Here is a 20,438-nt window from a genome sequence, read left to right as displayed (position 1 = left end):
GAAAGAAAGACGGAGAGGAACAAAAGCAGGAGTAATGAAAGTGTCAGAGGACAGGAAAAAGGGAGAAGGGTAAGACCAGAGCCTAGGACTGTAGGAATGCTTAGGTAAGATAATGGATTTGTGAGAGATAATAGAAGAAAGGATTATTTTGGTGAAGTAAGGGAAAAGAGATGATAAAGATGGAAGGAAAAAAGGATATATTAAAAAATGGGTCAAATTCAGTCCTTTGAGGAAATGTTTGGGTCATTTTATGTCTTGGATGGCCAGCTTCAACATTTCTGCTTAATAAAAAGAACACAATTGCAGGCCTGGGATGACTTGAATCCAGTGAAATCTTCAGTTTGTTTAAATGAAAGTTAAAAAATGACTGGAATGTGTATTTTTAAGTAAAAGGGGAAGAAGTTAAAAGGAAGTGCTCTGGATTTGCCTGGTTGGGTGCTGCATAGTCTGGAAAATATGATTTATATCAATCAATTGAAAACTATTATACCACTTAATTTATCCAAAGGAGAATTAAGAGGTGATTTAGGAAATATCTGCATGGGGAGGGGAAAACTGCTGTTGAAACCCACTATTTTAGCAGAAAAAGGCACAATGACATCTAATGCTTAGAAGATGATGCTGGCAAATTCATGTGAGAGTGAATGTGAGAACTGTTAGGCAGTGAAGAAAATAGTTGACACGAGCAAGTGTACTTACACATGAAATTCATTTTTAGATGTGTTACCAACCGCATCTTTATTTTCCATTACACAAGGGTTACAGGCATCCCTAATCCATTATTTGCAAACTTCCTGATTTTAAAATTGTCCTGGGTTTACCCATCTGCATCAAATAGTTTGAAATTCTAACGTGCACAAAATTCTCTTTTTCTTTTTTAAACATGTTCACAAATATTTTGGTGGAAATTATTTCCTTTTAAATGTCCTGAGAAATGGAATCTTTATAGTAGTGTGATAGAAATGTGTTCTACATTTTCTATTACACCAGTCTTTGCAGCCTGTTTAGTACTGACATTCATATCCATTTATTTCTATCCCATGGCTCAGATTCCTCAGCTGTCGATTTAAGGCAGATATTCCAAACAATTGCAAAATAAAATTATTTATAATGACTCCCAACAGTCCCATACAATTATTTTATGATTTGTCTATTCACTTAAATCACGGCAACATTGCCTTTTTGGAGAAGGTTGAAAGAAACTATTATGCAGCGTAGAATAACTTCATATAGGCAATGGATTCATATTTATTTCCCCTAGCTATAATGGCATTCTTCTAGGTAAGTAAAAAGCTCTCAGTCTTTTTTTAGGCAAACTTCTTCCCAAAGCTGAGGAGTGAATCCCACAACTGAGTAAATATTTTATTTTCATATATCACCACCAGCCCTGTAATACGAATTTTCAAGGTAAATAGCTTCAGAAATTGCAATTGTGATACCCGAATGGCATGCCTATCCTTTGAAGTCAGCCTTTTCCGAGCAGAATCAAAAGTAAATAGTGAAACCTAAAGTGCTTTGGGTTTTTCTGGTTACTGTAATTTAGGTTTGACAGCCCTGGGTAAGCAGAAACCAGAGATGACAAGAGGCAGACCTTCCCATGGCACAGAGCTAATGTACTACAGCCTTAACATTGATGCTGGCCTTGTAAGTAGCATCACTTATTTGCCTATGAATAGATTTTGTGAAGTAGATTGGAGGAGCAGGACAGAGATTCACACAGCAGCCATCTGAGCTGAAAGACTTTCAGGTTAAATTAAACACACAACAAGAGGTGATCTTGTGTTTAGTTTGAGAGAACAAGTTTCTTCCTTTTGGAATCTAGAGGAATAAAACCTCAGATAAGGTGTTTAAGTGCATGAATCTCATCCAGAAAGGTATTGGTCACTTTGGGCACTTGTATAAATGACCTGATTTTCAGAGTGGTTGGAACACCTAATTTTGATTACCCTTTTTTGCCATTTTTCCTCTTGAATTCCAGCCCAGGTCATTGGGTAAAGCAACAGTCACTGGCTGAAGACCTTGCAACACTGGAAAAGCCATACTGTAGCCCAGGGACAGTAGCCTTTGCACAGGGGACAGGATCACAGAGCAGGTGGCACGTGGCAGCAGGGGGATGTCAAAACCCTGGTGCGATGGCAATCCATACTCCAGCATGACTGCAGTGATTCACAAGTGCCAGTGCTTTGTGTGCCTGCTGAAATGGGTCTTGGAGGAGGTGGGTTTTTAACAGAGAAGGCACAGTAAGTGGTGCCCGTCTGGCTTACATGGTATTGCAACACCATAAGAGCAGAATCAGCCTGATTCTCAGAGACTCACTGCAGTTAATGAAACACAAAAACATCCCAGTATGCAATGACTAAACCTTTAATTACCTCTCTGAATGATGGAGAGAGGCTAAAATCTGATAAACATGTTTAATTGCTGGCAATTACAAAAAAAAAAAGAAAATCTTTTTGAAACGCACCAGGTGTTTTGCAATATCATTTCAACACTAACGACAACTACAATGCTCTTAGGATGTGGGTGACAAGGAATTCCTTCCATTAATTTCAGAGGAGCAGGATTAGGCCCAGTGTTGCAAGGAATGAACCCCTTCAGCAAAAACATGGCGTGCAACTGGCGAGAGTCTCACGCTTGGAGGTGTTTAGTTCATCCATCTCTTTGGGAAAGGAGATCTCTGTCTGTAAGACGTGGCTTTTCTTTGCAAATGACTGTGGCTTGTCTTTATGGATAGCGGCAGCCCCCTACACCTCAGTAGGATTTCCTGCAGGTGAGTAAATGCAGCTGTCGTTTTGCTCCCCAAACTCTGCAGTCCTCTGTTTATCTCTACTTAATTTCTCATAAGAAAACTCATGAAAGCCTGTTACAAAATAGTCTATAAATTACTGGCAAAACTTGAAAGAGGGATAAGGTTTTCTTTGATTTCTGTGTTCAGTGACAGTATTAGTAATAAAAAAGTGGCATTTCCTATAAAATTGGGAAAAGCAGGAAAAAATAATCCCCTAGCTAATTTTATGCATGCTGCCAAACCACTGACTCAATGTCCCTAAATTTTGATCGATAATGTAACCTATCAAAATCTCACAGTTTGCTGCCTAAAAGTGCATCTAATCTTACTGAAACCAGATATGGTGGATTTGGAACAGGGAAAAGTTCAAGGATGACTCAGAAGAGGGAATGAAGCATCAGCAAGTGCTGTGACTTCAGGCTGTACTCGAGAGTGAGGTTTGTAAGGGACTCAAGTCGTTCTGTCCCTGATTATGTGAAAAATAGGTTTTGTAATAGACACATAACCAGCCTGTCTCAAGTGTTTTCCATATCCCCATGCTCAAGCATCACCTGAGAACCTCATCATCTCCTATATATTTAGTATTTCAATGAAGTGGGAAAGCACTGTTATCTCCAGATGAGGTTGCAGGAAAAGGTTCTCAAATGATGAGTTTACAGATGGGGAGGAAAGAAACAGACTAAGTAATATACTGAAATCTGGGGCAGAGGAAAGAAGCGAACCCAGGTGTTCTTGTTCTCTCACCCACCCTTCCTCTTGCAACTGTCATTCAGCTGGGAGGTAAAATTCATCCTGCAGCAGAGACATCATCATGCTCCCGCAACCATTGAGCTCTTTGGAAATTCAGAGTATGATGGCTCTATCACTGCTCCTTCCGCTGCATCAAACCCATGACATGCAGCCACAGCAAGGAAGATTTTCACTGATACCTTATCAGATAAAGGCTGGCATTTACAAAGGCATAAACCCGTGCTCTGAGATGTAATTAGTTGAATCATCCTAGCTGAAGCTCAGTGGGTCACCTGGTCTGTAAAGCCCTCCACCTGGTTGTCAGGTCTTTAAAAAGCAGCAGGACCCTAGTGGCTGGGTACAATTACAGGGAGAGTGGTATTGAAAGTCTGAGTAGGAGAGGATGCAGTTTGTCAGGTGTTACACTGGAGGGTCTGCAAGGTCCTTGGCAAACAAGAGGAAAGGGGATGTGGCTGATGAGGTGAATTTGGTTTATTTATTTTGCTTTAGGAAGAAATAAAGCTGGAAGCCTGAAGAGAAAAAGGCTGAATCCCTGCAGCTAGAGTGTGATGCTGAGTGTGCCTGTGGTCTGCACCTGCTTGGAGGAAGCTGCCAGCAATCCACAGGCAAGAGGGGAAGCAGGCTGTGGCTGTGGGAAGAATTGACTGCGGCTGCAGTGGGACATTTAACATGAGGCTGTTATGGTTTACTGTGGTATATAAGCTATTTAGCATGTTATACATTAGGATGTGACACTGATAAAATGTCTCTGTTTCCTTGTGCTTTTATATGCAAGAAAAAGACGTGGTTGAATTTTATGCAGTGAACTATTACTCCAAGCTCAGTGTCTCTAACTTGCACTGAGGAGATGGCAATTCATGTGCCACCCCACTTTTAATTAAAAGAAATCGCTCATTAGGTAGGTAAAACCTCATCTAGAGAGAGGAGTCCAATGCAGTATCTCAAGCTCTATTTGTTTCTGTTCCCTGGCATGCTACGTACAAAAGGCTTTTATGCGGTGTGAAGAACGTAAGTGCAGTATAAAACAGTGGGGTTCAGGTTTGCTGTGGTAGCCTGGGCCTTGCCAAAATCATAATTGCTCATCTATACCTTAACTATACCAATCTGTGCAATGGAAGGATGAAAACTGTCTCACCTGAGGACTCCCTCATAACCACCATGCAGTCTTGAAACCTGTCTGCTTTGTTTCTTAGACTGGGTGACTACTCCATGAGTGTCTCTTGTCTCTAGGCAGTGAAGGCAAATGATTTTTGCCCACTGCGTGTCTGGATTTGGCTGCTGATGTAGCAGGAAGAGCTGTGAGCTTGGACTGGTGGACTTTTCATCCCCACTTCTGTTTCCATCTGGGAAGCCTGTGTGCCCCACAGAACAAACCTATGCTTTTTCTCTCCAGTGATGAGAAACACAAGAATGGAAACCAGGAGTCCGGTTTCCCCTTGTTTAAGGGGGTTCACATCTGTTTGTTTGGGGTTTATACAGAAAGTGATTTTGTGGTGTTATGGGAAACAGCAGCTCGCAGTCAGCTTGGTGATGCCCTTCCTTTGACAGAGGAAAGGTGCTGTTTCATTTATCCTGGAGCTACTCTTAGGTGGGTGTTTAGTCAATGCAGTGTTTGCCATTGACTATGGTAAGAGAGGCACCATTATTAGCTCTTTCCCATTACATATATACATGTGTAGCTGTGTATTGTACAACTGCCTCAGCTACAAGCTCATAAGAGAAGTGATGGCAAGGAACTCCAAAATGAAGGCTAATTTAAAAAAAAAGAAAAAAACCCCACACCAATAACAAAAGAATCTCATTTGATTTTGGTTTTATTTTCTACTTGTTGCTATTGATTACTTCTAGAGCCCTTCTTACTATGCACAGCAATAAATATTTACCTGACACCACTGTGCCACACACTATACCATAGCCTGTGCAATACAAATATCAAGTGTCTGGGGTTTAACCACAGTAAACTCTATAGCCATGAGACATTTTTATTTCCCTGCATGTTGTGGAAGGTCTTGTGTTTCTTTTAGAACCATAATGGAAAGAACAGATTCACAGCTTTGGAATTCATTCTTTCTTGGTCTGAAACTGCCTGAATTTCATGACATTCTGACATGTAGAAAGTTCACCTTTTCTCCCCCAGGCATTTGAGAATGACAAATAACTGTGGTGGTGGTGGGGAAATCACTTTTTACTGTTATTATTATTACCTGTCTTACCAGTAATGGTTTATATTAAATTCTGCTGCTTTTCTTAAGTTATTACTTGAGATTAGGGCTGTGAGAAGCAAAAAAATGTCTGAAAATATGGTTTAGATAGAACCAAAAACATTTAAATGGAAACCAAGTATTACCAATGCTGGTCAAAGAGAACATTTTCCTGAGCTAGTAACAAATCAGTTTCCCCATGATGGGCACACACAATGAAAGTAAGGGAATGCAAACAAAAGGGCTAGACTTAAGTGCCTTTCCCAGAATGATGTAGCAATAATGTCCTTCCACTGAAACAGTCCAGCTCGCCAAGCACACATCAAGATATAAGTTATTTCAACCTGCAGCTTAGGGTCACAGGGAAAATGAACTTATATGGATGGTAGGGTGGCTGGGAGTCTTTATGATTTTCTGTTCATGTTAATCTGTTCTCATCAAAATTGATTTGTAAAGGTTGTGACTAATTTCAGGTGGATTGGTAGAATATTCCCTAGTAAACATACTATATGTAGGGAAAACCCCCAGATTTTTAGGGTGGTTCATTTTTAATTAGCGAGAGGACTGCATCTGTATGATGTTGCCACTACATTTCATATAAACCAAATAAAAATGTACAATTTTGTGGAGAAGTTATCGTTAATACTGCAGAAATGCTTAAGGAGCCCTAGTCGTAGAAACCCATTATGCTCAGCACTGTGTAAATATAGGCCAAAGACTCCATTCCTGCCCTTAGTCACTTCTTGTCTAAGACTACTAAGAAATAGTAGTAGCAGATATAGTGCCACAGTGTGGTAGTTGTACTGGACAGACAGAGAAGCAAAAGGAAATAATTAGGTAAGAATAGCTGAGTACAAAAGTCATTACATTTACTATGATCAGATGTTTTCCTGTGGCTATCCCAGGAAAGGAGCCATTTCTAGAGGCATTTGAGAGAGAACAATGAGGTGGGTTTGCTGATATTTATGGGAGCTTCTCCTGTGCATGAAGGCTGGCATGGGAGAAAGGGCAAAAGTGCTCGTCAGTGAACATAACAAATGGGTGATGATGGCAGGCATCACTGACTGATCAGTGGAGAGAGCTGACATGTTGATAGCATAGGAAAAAATGGTAGGTGGAGTGTGGATAGGTCATGAAGGGCCTTTAGAGTGAAGATGAATAGCATATGCTTGATGCAGTGCCAAGTTCACAGATGATTCACTGTTTTCTTTTTGGAAGTCTGAATTTCCACATTATTTTTATTTGATTAATGCCATTGAGTGCTCTTGACTTATTTTCTCATAATAACAAACATTCCATTCATTTTACAAGGAGCTTGCTCAAAGTAATTGATGGATTCTGTGAGCTCAATGAATTTGATGTCATGACATGTTGGTACATTTCTATACTATCAGTTACAATGGCTCAGTGCACAGAAAAGGTCATTTAAGTTACTTAATATAAATCGCTTGATTGTTCCTAAGTAAAGAGGATCAAGCAGGTTGTGCTAGGCTTGAGATGGGTAGTCCTAATTGCCTAGAGAAAGACTATTAAAACTATAAAGATTGAATGCTACCCAAAAGTAGGATCTGATAGTTGGGTTTGTTTGGATGTGTCTACCTTTTTAACTTGTGATATTGCATGAAGATTTCTTTCTATACCTTTCCAAGAATGAAAGTTTGGTGTGGAGAAGCTGATCCCAAGATGCATTGTCAGTGCCGAATGCACTGAAGAAAACACTGGGTATGCTTCTTCAGTCTCGTGTTAGCTATTCATATCCCTTCTCTGAAGGGGCATGGGCAGACATTCACATGGTAATGGAATGATCTTTATTTGTTCCACTTTCTACTACACTTTTGAGTATTCGAACTAGCTAATCCTACTATATATGCACAACCCTACATGAAAACTACCTTTCCTCTCTTGTTTGGAAGCCAGGGTCTCCTGTGGGCTATGGGTAGATGCAGCACCTGAAGCAATGCATCTTTGGTAGAAGCATCTCCTTGGTCCCTGAGAACAAAAAGTATAGCACCCAAGAATCAATCTCAGTCAGACCAAAGATATCTCCATTTGTATGAGCAGCAGGCTATGTTCATAAGGTAACATCTTTGCAAATGGTGAACTTCCCATAAAAACAATAAAAGTGGAATCTTGACTTCCTAAAGCAGTCTATTAGCCATCCTAGAGATATTCCAATTGCTGATAAAGTCAAAGAAAATGTTAAATGTCTTCATCTGTGTAGGATAAAGTCTGTAATCCTGAATGAAAACTTATGCAAACCTTGGTGAGAATGTGCTTGCCAGCATTTCTATTGCACTTGCTTTGTTCAGAGCATAGCAATCAGCTGGAATTTGTCCATGAACCCTGTTTATTAGAAGAATGGGAAAAAGATGTCTATGCAGCGTAGTTTGATAGTAAAGCACTGAAGTGCTATATACTTATGTGTACGTTGCATGAAAAATCTTCATGCTGTTCATTGTAATCAAAACTGCCTGTAGACCTTTTGCTGTCCTGATCATAGACAGCTAAATTCTGCTTCCTTTCAGATCCCACAACATATGCCTGGTAGTGATGGAACTCAGGGGCACATGAAAATCCATAAAAAAGAAATGACAGGGTCATGACATCTGGAAACTGAGATGAAAAAATTGTGGGGGAAGGCGAAGAATCCTCTTTACTTCAGGAATATGTATGAATGTGAAGAAGCAAACCAAGTGTTCCCACAACATTCCTAAAGCCAGTAGTTTCATCTTCAGCTCCTGCAAGTTGGTGAAATGACATTGATTTACATAGACCTAAGACACAGCTCTCTGAAAAGTTGAATTCGTGCCCTTTTCTTGAATGCTAACTGTAGATTTAAGCACCAGAGTGAAGGCATCTGACTTGAACAGTTTTGGCATGTACCACCTTCTCTCTGGACTTCCATACCACCCCAAAAGCAGAGGAGCTCCTTCAGTAAGAGTTTCTGAAATATTACAAGACTAAGAATCTTTTCTTTTTGATATTTGCTTTTAGAAGAGCTTATACATAATCTCTTTTAAATTACTGTGCCTATGGAAGTTTGCATGATAAGGCACCTTATAAATTAGACTGTATTATATTGTATTGAAAAGTGAAATATGAAGCTATATTGGCTAGACAATATCTTATAATGAGAGTTTAGTTTCACCATCTAAGTGGAAGTGTTGACTTCTCCTCAGCCTTAAAGTGCTGCTCTCTGCTTAACGTACATCCCTGAGTAAATCCCTGTATCTTAAAACTGCATGTGTTTATAGGTAAGGTTTCTAGTATGCAGTATTCTATTTCTTTCTCTGTATTTTTAGGCAAATGAAGGCTGAATATTAAATTAAACACAACATTTCTGGAAACAGGAGCCTAAAGTTAGGGTGTTTGGATGTTTGTGTAGAGCCCTCTACAGAAGAGCTGAACACCTTTAGACACTATCAAGAGCTACTGACTTCTCCACACGGAAAAGTGGTCAACTTTATTGCCAGAAGATGCTAAAAGATGACCAACTCTGGTAACCAAATGGTATATCTCCATCAGAGTGAGTGTTTCTGGTTCATGTGCATGTCTATGTGCAGGACATTTAGACACCTTTCTTTGTATATGTTTTCAGTGTAATTATATATTTTACATATAATGGGTCAGGACAAGTTTTAGTATCTGACCAGTCCCAGTTGATTCTGTGTAAGACACAGCTAGAGATCAGCAGCAGTATAAAGGAAGAATGCTTCATAAAGAATGAAGACAGTAGAGGATTTCAAAGGGCATGGATGTCCATTCTTACGCTAAATGGAACCAGTTTTGAAATTGGGTTAACTTAATAGGTTGTGAATTACACAAGCTCTTTAAATTAATCTGAATTCATAGCCACCTTAGCATATACACACTTAACTGTCTGAGGACCAGAGCACAAGTCCTTTGAAGTGTCAGATGTGGTGGATATTGTGGCATATTTCCATGCCGTTGGAGGATGTTGCTGGTGAGATTTGCTACTGAAAGGTATTTGAACCTCAAACTATGACATGAATAGGTTGGTGCAGAAAACGTCATTGCCAGCACTCGTTTGCTTGGAGTGATGACAAATGATTATGCTGTTTCTTTCCATTGTGTTCACAGTTCTCTGATGTTATTCCATCCTCTTTGCTATATCACAAAGATCATTCAATTTCTGATTGAAGTCCCTGGCATCTTACTTCCAATGCCCTGCGGCATTAACACATTGCATGATTCTGTTTCAACATCCTTTGCTTTTTGGCAGAGATTCCCTTCTATATTCCAAGCCTAGACAGTGCATGAAAGGATTTCTGAGCTTTTATACAACAATTTTGGCTGCTTCTTCTGTTTCCCCCTCTTTTTTTTTTTTTTTTTTTTTTTTAGGTAGTGACTAACTAGTCTATCTCCCCATTAGCTGTAATGAAGACATGAATTACACAGAGAGGTTACCTGAAGGTAAATGTCACTGTAGGATTCAACACAAATGTTGCCAGAAATGAAGCTTTTTTGGTAACAGATTTATTTGATAAATGAAAAATTTAAAACCTCAGATCTGTTTTATCCCAATTCAACTGAAAAAAACCCAAAACCATACATGTGTGTGCATATATATATATGTATACATATGTATATATACAACCTCCCCTTGCATTTCCGCCATTGAACTTTTCATCAAAGCCAGCATTACTTCTTAAAACAAATATTTGTGATATGGAACTTTCTTTGGGAAAGCTGGTTCTTCAGTCCTTTTCATGCCTGTTCTAAGCAGATCAGTAACAGACTGATTCTCTGCTTGAAACTGCTTGGAAGGCATTTTATACCAGTCCCTCCAAAGAGACTGTGTTATGAAGAGGTAGTATGTCCAATTCTTCTCTCAGGAAAGACTAATAAATTTACAACTGCTCAAAAATCTCCCAAATAACCACTTTCTCTTTCCTAACCTAATGCAGGGCACATTAGATAACGAAAGTAAACAGAAAACACACACACCAATATTTCCTGTACCACATAACTGCATCCTCACCTAAATTCTAATCACAAGCTGATACTTGCCTGCATAAATCTAATCAGTTTCTTTCAGAATTGCATGAGGAGTGACTCCTTTCATCTGCATGGGAAAACATCCAAATCAAGTATCACATTTGTGTCCTTTAATAGTGCTGTTTTCTCTGAAATAGACAGTAACAGGCTCGCTACTTCTCACAAGCATCTTGATAGCAATCCTCTCACTCTCATTTTAATTTCTTCAGCATCCAGTTCTGAAGGCAGAAGGGTTTTTAAGTGCCTAGACATATATCCCGCCAGCTACTGAGCAGTTCAACTCAAATAAGGTGTTTTGTCACTATATACAGTTGGACGGTATGTTGATATTAGGTGTGATGAGAGACAGAAACAGAACTCTTGGCTCATATAAACTGGAATAGCTCCTATCAAAAGGAATAATTCTGGTCTGCTGAATATGAACACTGTAATACAGTTGTGTTGATTGCTCAAGGATTGCTTTTAAAGCAGGAAAGGTAGAGGAAACCTGGGCTTTAATGTTTGATCAGTTGTTTTGTTAACTCCTGCCCTGTCCACCCCACAGCCCCCCTGGGAGAAAGGAGGGGGATATCCTGCCTCTGCTCAGCACAAGCACAGTTCTACTTGGCTACATGCTTCTCTGCAGTTTCAGGTACCTATTTGCTGTGTTATTATATGTGGTAGAGGGTATGGTGAAATTCGTCTATCATGTTAATCTCCAGCAGAAGCCATATTCAGCTTGGTGAGTGCAAGCACTGTGTGTAAAGGTGCAATCTTACAACCTGTATGTTGTATAACTGATGCAGGTCCCGGCATGAGTGTGTACCCAGCTGTAGGCACCTGGGAATTTTGAGGCTGAATAGAAAACTATCTATAGATTATAGGGAGAGCAACTCAGTTTCTGGCCTCCTTTGACCTCAGCTGAGTTCAGGTTCACAAACTGGGCTTCAGAGCCTCTCTGCCCAAGCCCAGCAGTGGTCTATGTCCCTTTCTTGTATGTGTCTCTCAGTCCCTGTGCATCACTTTCCCAAAATGGGTGAGATGCACAGCCTCAGCAGGCAAGTAGCTATGGAAAAATGCTGGTTTACTCGATATCATGGCTCTGAAAGCCAGAGAGGGACTACAGAAAAACATTAAAGACATCTTGTTGATGGTTTTATTTTTTAGCAAATATTTTTTAACATTATCTCATCTCCTTCAGGCATTTAACAATAAATCCAGCATTTTTTTTACATTAAGCCCCGGATGAAATTTAGTAGGGAATTAAACCTAAAATAGAAGGAAAAGTGTTCTGTGCATCTTTTGTTTCGCAGCTTTAAAAGTTGCATGGATTGGCTGCTGCACATTTTCTTCTTGTCAGACTCCCATAAAAGCAATTATGTAAGTCCTCATTACCAGTGAGTCACCAGCATTGTTTTGTTTTATAAAATGAAAACGCTTTAGCACAGAATTGCCTTTGAGAGTGCAAAAGAGCATAAATGAATCCCAGTCTGCTTCTGCTTTACCCCTTCATAACTCAAAAATGGTTAAGCAAATTATAGCTACTAAAAACCAATTTTGTTATGGAAGAAACGTAAGGCCAAGGCTTATTCATGTGTAACTAAAACAGTGTTGTTGAGCAAGCTTTAACCACTGAAGGCAAGATAAAACTTAACAGAAAAACTGCTTTACTTAATATTTACCAGATAGTGTAATTCCCAGTCTCTTTAAAGCTAAAGTGCCTTAAATCTAAACTCCAACTTTCTGCTCTAAGAGAACTTGGAAGGGGTCATGTTTTGAACATATGTGTAAAGCAGCATTCCATAATTGATTTATTAACATATGAGGTCATATTTATGATTTTCTTTTTGAAATATATGAAAGCAAGCTAGAAGTGTGTAATCCGGAATGATCTATTCAACAAAAATCTGCTTCGAAAGTCCAAGAAGTGAGTGAAGGGGGGGAGCAGAAAGCCAGTAAAGTGGATTTTGTAATGGCTAAAAGTTATTCCAACCTAAATGATTCTATGATTCTATGACAAATTAATGTAATTTGTATCTGGTAAGGAATCGCATTGGATGCTTTATTTGCATTCTTTCACATCTCAGGAGAGGTGCTGCTAAATAAGTCCAAATGGGATAAAAAGAATATATATGTGTGATTTAAATGCAAACGCTGCTGTTTTCAGACTACACTGTCATAGTGTCTATAGGGCTCAGAAACACTGCCTTAAGAAGAGTCTTGATGCCCAAAACTTTTATATGCTGCTGGTTTTTTTTTTCCTCTCCCCTTCCTTTCTTTTTTCATCTATGAAGTCTTTCTCTGCATATAATTTCAGAAATGTGAAGCACATGCTTGGTTGTTCTGTAGCACAGGTCCCTCTTCAGCAGCCCCTACTCACTCTCTATCAAAGTCAAACCTCCCTTTGAAGTCCTGCATTTTGCCTGAGCCCTGCGTGCTGCAGGGGCAATGCCTCTTCCACTGCGTGTTCTTCAGGGCTGGCACTGCTGTGGCGTGCATTTGCATGGGGCCCGGCCACGCTGAGCATTCACCCCTGGGCTGCTCTTGTCATAGGAGTGTTTAATCACTGTTTAAATACACAATTTGACCCAACAGGTGGTCCCACCGACTCCTCCAGGTCTGGCTACAATTTAGTTGCTGTTTCTGGGTTCAGGTCTGAGAGGCACACTTGAGTCCTTCCAAGCTGTGACCTCTAAGATCACCCCGAACTCCCACCAGTCGTTTACATGTGTTTTCCCATTGCTCTCCACAGGCTGTGCACGGTCTGGTCTTCTGCTTTATTCTGGGGTGATGTTACATGAAAACAATGTATTTTGCATATGACTTTTTTTTTCAGGTGATGACTTTAGCACATGACTCGTAATGATAAAATTCCTTGAAGTTGTTCAAGTACGAGACATGGTATTGATTGCATTTGAGATCATGGAAATGTCTGTGGCAGGGGGGTTGGAACTGATGATCTTAAGGTCCTTTCCAACCTAAACTGTTCTGTGATTCTATAAATAATATCTCTTGATCTGAGCAAGCCCTACCCTAATCTGAGCATCCAAAATGACTCTATGTACTCCACCCATGCTCTGGAAAGAGCATATGGAGTCAAGTGCCTTGATCATAACTCATCCTATCTCCTTGCCACATGCTTCAGTACCAACCTCCAACCTTGTTCACCTGCTCAGCACTTCGGGTACCTTGGGTACCATTTACCCTCAGAGGCAGCTCAGCAGTTCAAGGTGGCACAGGGTTACGGGCTTGGTCTCCCTATGGTAGTCTTCGAAGGGAGTGACAAGTGTCTCCCTTGGGCAGAGCTGCTGTTTGGAATGCTATTTAATAGGCTTATCTTGGGCAAGCTGAGACATGAGTCAAACATATAATATGAACCAGAGTTTGTAATGTAGTACAAACAACCCTCTCTCGGTTATGATCTACTCTCAAAGGCTGCTGATGGACTGAGCTCCTTAAAACAAAAGACAGGCGGAAGGACAACATTAAATGAAGGCAAAATAACTGATTTCCCCCCAGAATGTAGCAAAAATAAATATATAATGTGATGGAAGGTGTTCTACCAGCTTTAAGAATAAACTGTGAAAGTTTCATGGTTTGTTTCTTTTAAAACAATATGTTTTATAAAAATGCCTGATTTATTTACAAGCCAAAGGAAAGATTGTCCCACAGAAAAGTCATGTCAAGTATGGAAAATTTTTTGTGCAAGAGCTACGCTTTTGGGAGCTTTGTTGGTTGTGGGATCTTCCATTGTGAAAACAATAAAAACCATAAGTGTGCATCTCTATAGAGATAGCCAATGGCTTTATTTCCAGACTTAGCAGTTTCCAGGAGACACTCTTTATACTTGGTTATCGTACCACTTCTGGAGAACGGTCTGCTGGTGCTTCAAGCACAATTTGAGTTTTGGCTCCTATGGAGAATATTGTTGATATTTTAAGATGTTTGTGTGCCTCGGTTCATACCTTCCTACCCTCCTGCATACTTTCCTACCTTTTTCCTATCTTCTAAGATGCTGTGATTCACCATTCAAGTTAATCATAGCTTTAGAAAAGGAAAGTAAAGCATGTATTAGCTATAGGTGCAACATTGTGCTGTATAAGAGACTCCTGAGCAGCTGGGACCTGGCAGGGGGGTTGGAACTAGATGATCTTGAGGTCCTTTCCAACCCAGACCAGTCTGATTCTGTGATGTCCCAGCAGAGGCTGAGCCACTGAGACACATGGACCAGACTGGGGATGCTGCAGCCCAAAAGCCCACCCTAGCAACTGCGCCCATCTGAAAAGCTGCAACTGGAGCTGGGTTTGGGACGGGCAGTGAGCACTGGGTGTCCAGGCAGGGGCTGGGGTGGTTTCAAAACCAAGTGCTGGTGCTCATGGTAAGTAACAAAGATAGATAAATCTTACCCAGAGCTTCTACAGTTGTTCCTCGTGGATATCCTCTTTGAAGAAAAAGGTGCTTGTTTTTTAAAGCTGGTTTTTGGCCTGTGGCAAAAAAAATGCTATGGGAAAAAAGATCCTGACAGACACATGAAAAACATTTCAAGTTGTGTTATACTGTAATTATCCTCCTGGAGTTAGGCATTCATATAATTTTGGTATGACAGCGTGCTAGAGATTCATTCTTTCCCTGTGATTTTTGTAGGGTTCTTGTTTAAGAAAGAGCTGGGGTATATTTACCCCTGTCCCCAGCCTGTTATTTTTAAATCACTGATGGAATGAATCATTGATGCATTAGAATGGAAATAATTCTTTCTTTCATGAGATCTTGTGCTTTTAAGAATCCTTTAAATGTCTGGAAATTCCTATGGGAAGGAACTGTGTCACTGCATGCGTGTACCCTGAAGTGTCTCGCAAACCCATGCTCCTTGCTGGTTGAACCCATCCCTGGGGCAGACCAGAGGGCAGGTGTGGGAGTGGGTTAGGGAGTGGGAACCACAGTAGACAGAGCCATGGTGAGCTTTCTGTGTGATGCAGAGTGAGATGGTTTCTTTTTAAGAGGGAATGTGTAAAAACAAGGTGGTCTAAAATCAGTATTTTCTGTAGGGAAGGCAGATTCTGTCACCCTCTTGCCAAACCATGGAATACTGGAAAAGAGGTGTTTGATACTGGAAAAGAGGTGTTTGATACTGAAAGGCAGAAAATCAAGATGTTACTCAGATGAGGAAGGAACCAGACTCAAAGTATTCCATAATCATTCAAAAGCTGTTAAAAAGGGGGAGGAAGAATGCAATTTTGTAATATCTGGAGTATTTCTGCAAACATTTTAGGGAGTATATTTGAGCTGAAGAAGGGAAGATACTAACTGACCTCCATCCACAATGGTGAGGTGGATTCATTCACCGCCGGTAGTGTCTCCCACCTAAGATCCCTGTTTCACGAGGAATTTTTTTCTCCTTGTTTTTTCTTGACTTGTTTCACAAGTTTTATTTTAATTTGAATGGTAAAAAAAAAAAAAAAAAATCTGGTTTTGGAAATTCAAGTTTCTGGAGGAAACCAAACAGCTGCTTTCCAGTCCTTATTTATTATGCAGGTTTCTGCTCATGTTCCTTTATGGTGTTTGTTCCTAGCTACTGTTGAGCAAAGAGCTGGAGAATACGATAACACTATTCCACATCTAATTTAGTGTGGCAGTTCTTGTGTGTTTTATTCTGTTTAAGAAACCTTCAGCCAATTATTAACTACAAAATAGACTGCTTTTGTTTTTTCTAGTCTAATCATATGAAAGATTATTTTAATTCAGTTTGGTCTAAAACAATTGAGAGGTTGCGTATGGCATGTTTTAATATCATCTTCTTTTTTTGCCAGGCTATAACAGGATAAACTGTTCAGAACAGTCCCAACAGTATTGTATCTTTAGAAACACCAGTCATACAAATCTCCTGTAATGCTATGGTAACGATGGTAAAAAATCATCCTGGTTTCATAGGAACATAAGGGAGAGTTATAGCTTTGGGATAAACATCCCAAACATGGAAACGATTTCATCTGCCTTTTTTGTGGCTGTAGTTTGCCAAAGATTAGGATTGGAATTACACAGTTTCTGTAATACAACCCAACAAACATTACTCTGTGGTAAGTGGCCTGTTTCACCTGCAGCAGTGCAATGTGTTGTAAGGGGCCCAACCACCCCTCACCATGTGGACAAATCTTTTCCCAGTCACTGGCATTGCAAGTGATGTCAAATTGGAAAGGAGGCTGAATCCAGTGCTGTCCTCCTGGGCTGCCTGGAATTCCAGGCGATTCTCTGGAAATAGTTCAGATATTTGTTTGTCAGTTTGTGCATTCTCCTTATCTCCTGAAGTTACAGCATGCTAATGAGACGTAGCTCTATTTATAGAAAATAAAACATATGGGAAAAGGATTATGTCTGTCACACGCTGCCAAGCTGATTTCATAGAGCAACAGCTCTACAGGGAAAGTCTCACTCCCAGGACTCTTGGGAAGTCGAACCGAGACTGTGAGCCAGAAAGCCTGGGTTCCAGTCCCTCCATCTGCAAGGCACTTAACCCCCAGTTCCTCCCCTTCATCTGTGACTTAATTGGTTTTACTACACTTCCCTGTCTCACTCTGGGTGCTGTGGGGTTAATTAATGTGCAGAAAACCCTTCAGATTCTTGGATATAAGTTTTGTTTCTCGTGTCTTCACAGTAGCTTTGGAAAGGGACCTTCATACTAAAGTAAAGCCTTAGGGCCTTCTAAGCGGAAGGTCACCTCTGCCATAATATCTTTTGCTGAGATGGAGCTGCAGTGGGTAACACTCATGGCATCTCATGGGGAAGTGAAGGGGTAGGAATGGTGATACTGTGCTTGATAGACCCCAGTGAAGCAGGTCTTCATGCAAGGTGTAAGGATCATGAACAAGGAATCTGGACCAAATGGCACTATCAGCAGAGATGAATCCTCTATGTATGTGATGTAGAGGCTTGGTATGCATTGCAAAGTACCAAACTGGAGAGCTTTGTGGCAAGCAAACTGAAGTTGAAGGCAGAGAGTCCCAGATCTAACTTGCATGCAGTGCCTCAAAGGGCTTGATAAGGAGCATTTTGTCTTGGTTGGCTCAAGGTATTCAGTGGTGGTTCCTCAATAAGAGGCTTCAGTAACTGGGTTTTGTGTGACATTGTTGTCCATGGAATCACACCCCAAGTTTCTAGAGTGCTTGGAAAGACCCCAACTCCTGATGCTGGCTGTTATCTTGTGTCTTCTCCTCCCATATCCCTACCAGTCACACCAGCAAAACCCAGGTATGTCCCACAGCATGGTCTTTCCCATGGAAGCAGAGGTCAGCTGAAGCTCAGCCCAAGCGTGCGTGTTTGCCTCCCTGTAGCACAGAGCTAAGTCAGGACTGGAGAACAGCTCTGTGGGCATGGAAAGAATGTGTATGTAAGGCTGAGAGATCCTTAATTTTGTCTCGAGCTTGAAATTTACAGCACTAAAGGATTTGAGTGCAACGTGTAATGAAATCAGTAGCACTGTCAGAAAGAAATCCACTCCAAGGCAAAGAGGAGCTTTCCTATCATACGTAATCGTCACTGCATTTGAACTTTTACTTTTGTCTGTGTCTTGCAGCCAAATCCCTGTCTCCCGAGCACAACTGGAAGAAACATATTTTGCACAGGGGATCTCTGCAGGGACTGGATTTCCCTCTGCAGACTCCAGCACAGTTCCGGCTACGATTTACAAGGAGTAGCAACAATTACTTCTCCTGCGCTCTCGGCACAGAGAGGATTTAGTCCGATGGATCTGCCATGCACCCACCTGCCTTTTCTTGCGGCTTATTTATTTTCAAGGCAGGCAGTGCTGCCTGTGCCTTGTGCTGAGCGCTCCTTCCCACTGTCTGGAGAGATTTCCTTGCCATGCAGACAGCCTGCTCTCGAGTCCCCCTCCTTCCTTTGCCCAATCATTAACATAAATCATAACCTAGCAGATGAAAAGAAATTTCCAGTCTTTGTGATCTCCTGCCAGAGTTCTCCCAGTTTTTCTCAGTTTGGGAAAACAAATGTGCATTGCAGCATGTCCTGAGGGTTGACAAAATAGGGCTCTTTCAGACCAAGGAAGATGAATTCTGAGCATGAGGTCCCGCTGTGACCCTCAGGTGGAGCTGTGGGGCCTCTATGGAGAACCGTGGGGCAGGACAACCTCTTTGCCCACCTGCCACATTGCTGGGTCAACACAGACATGGAGGTGGTGGGGATGCAGTGGAGTCTTCTTCACCCCTTTCCATGAGCACCCAGGGCTGTCCACAGCATCACAGCTGGTGCCCACAGGCAGGGTAGAGCTTGTCCCCATCCTCTGGCACATCCCTGGGGACAGGGTGAGGAATGGTACACTAAGAGTGGGGCAGAGGCTGTTGTCCCTGCTGTCACCCTGTGGCCATGGTGAACGGTACTCTGCCAGGTGAGACAGTTGCTTTACACAAGTCAAATGGGGTCTTTAGGCTCATTTCTTTCAAACGAGAGTTGTTTTCCAGATTGTCCGCAATCCCGACATGCGGTCCATAGGGATGCAGGCTGGGCTGTTGGTGTTTTCTAATTGTGACCTAAGCATGACATGATTCCAAGCGCAGTAATTTCTTGGAAAAGAGTGTGGTTTTCTAAGAGAATCAGTCAAAGAGCATATTTCCAATAATCCCCCGAGAAGTGAAATCACTTCTAAATGCTGTCAGAAGTCAATAAAAAGTTCAGTTATGCTGATAAAAATGAGCAGCTTAAACCAGACTTGCAATATGAAGCTTCCCCCTTCCTCAGCACACCTCCTGCATTGCTTGTACTGGAGGTTGGGTGTCAGAATTCATTTGCCAGTCTCTGCCATTGTGGGACAGTGCATCAACGCTGCTTGTGAGTTTAAATCCTGGAGGAAATCAGTATATGTAGGGCTACTCAAAGGTTACAGCTCCACAGACATGAAGTGAGCCTGGAAAACTTGACTTTGGGGCAATTAAGCAACCACATCTCAAGGTCATTAAAGCCAGATAATAGCCAAATCACTGGCTTCAGCCCTTTAGCATACTTCTAATAGGTTGACGCAAGTCCATATGGTCTTATTTTACTGTTCCTTGTTGCCTCCTATATTGCATTTTGAGGCGGAGATTTGAAATGGATACAGCTTCTAGGTTTATTCTGCTCAGGACTTTGCTGTTTGAAATTTTATCTTTATTTGAGATTTTTTTATGAGGAAAATATATGTCATGTGACACAATTGTATTTGCTTTGCCAGGCAGCCCCCTCTCCAGAACAGGAGGGACAGTGAAAAATGCCCCTGGAGGGTTTTGTGTTGGAGTTCTTTCCAGTTTACTAACTGAGCAGAACCTGACTTTAACAAAATGATGCCAGGTCTTGCTCATCTAATGCATGCCTTGATTTGTATGGGGTTTATTCAGTTCCTCAGCTCTCCATTCCCTGTGTTTTGTTTTTTTTTTTTGGGGGGGGGGGGCGGGGTGTTGTGCGGTGGCATAATCCACCAGCAACAGAGTTTCTCCTATTCACTATCTCCATGCCTATTTTAAGTTAAGGGGATATTCACGAAAGACCTGTTGAGACCATATTAGCTGGCATTCCTCCATGATTTAAACTTGAAAAGCTAAAGATTAATGTTTGCATTGTTCTCCTACATATAATCTTGGTTGTCTTTTGTCCCTTTCGACCCAGAACTGGGAGTGTTACAGAAGCAGCTGATTTCTGCCTCCGTGGGGAAGAGCCATGCA

General features: G+C 41.1%; 1 long non-coding RNA gene across 3 annotated transcripts; it reads left to right on the top strand.

Annotated features, from left to right (window-relative positions):
- Positions 1-3,884: 3,884 nt before the first annotated feature.
- Positions 3,885-20,129, top strand: LOC136011313 (uncharacterized). Of its 3 annotated transcripts, XR_010611325.1 has the most exons (6): positions 3,885-3,934; positions 4,028-4,143; positions 8,265-8,673; positions 9,042-9,265; positions 11,303-11,389; positions 18,305-20,129. It is a non-coding gene; the product is annotated as an uncharacterized LOC136011313 (long non-coding RNA). The 3 variants fall into 3 exon arrangements; XR_010611324.1 differs by having other exon boundaries at positions 3,891-4,143; positions 9,125-9,265; XR_010611323.1 differs by having other exon boundaries at positions 3,891-4,143.
- The last annotated feature ends 309 nt before the right edge of the window (positions 20,130-20,438 follow it).

This window comes from Lathamus discolor, chromosome 3 (assembly GCF_037157495.1).
Source record: "Lathamus discolor isolate bLatDis1 chromosome 3, bLatDis1.hap1, whole genome shotgun sequence".
Classification (NCBI taxonomy): domain Eukaryota; kingdom Metazoa; phylum Chordata; class Aves; order Psittaciformes; family Psittacidae; genus Lathamus; species Lathamus discolor.
This window is presented reverse-complemented; position numbering and strand designations above follow the sequence as displayed.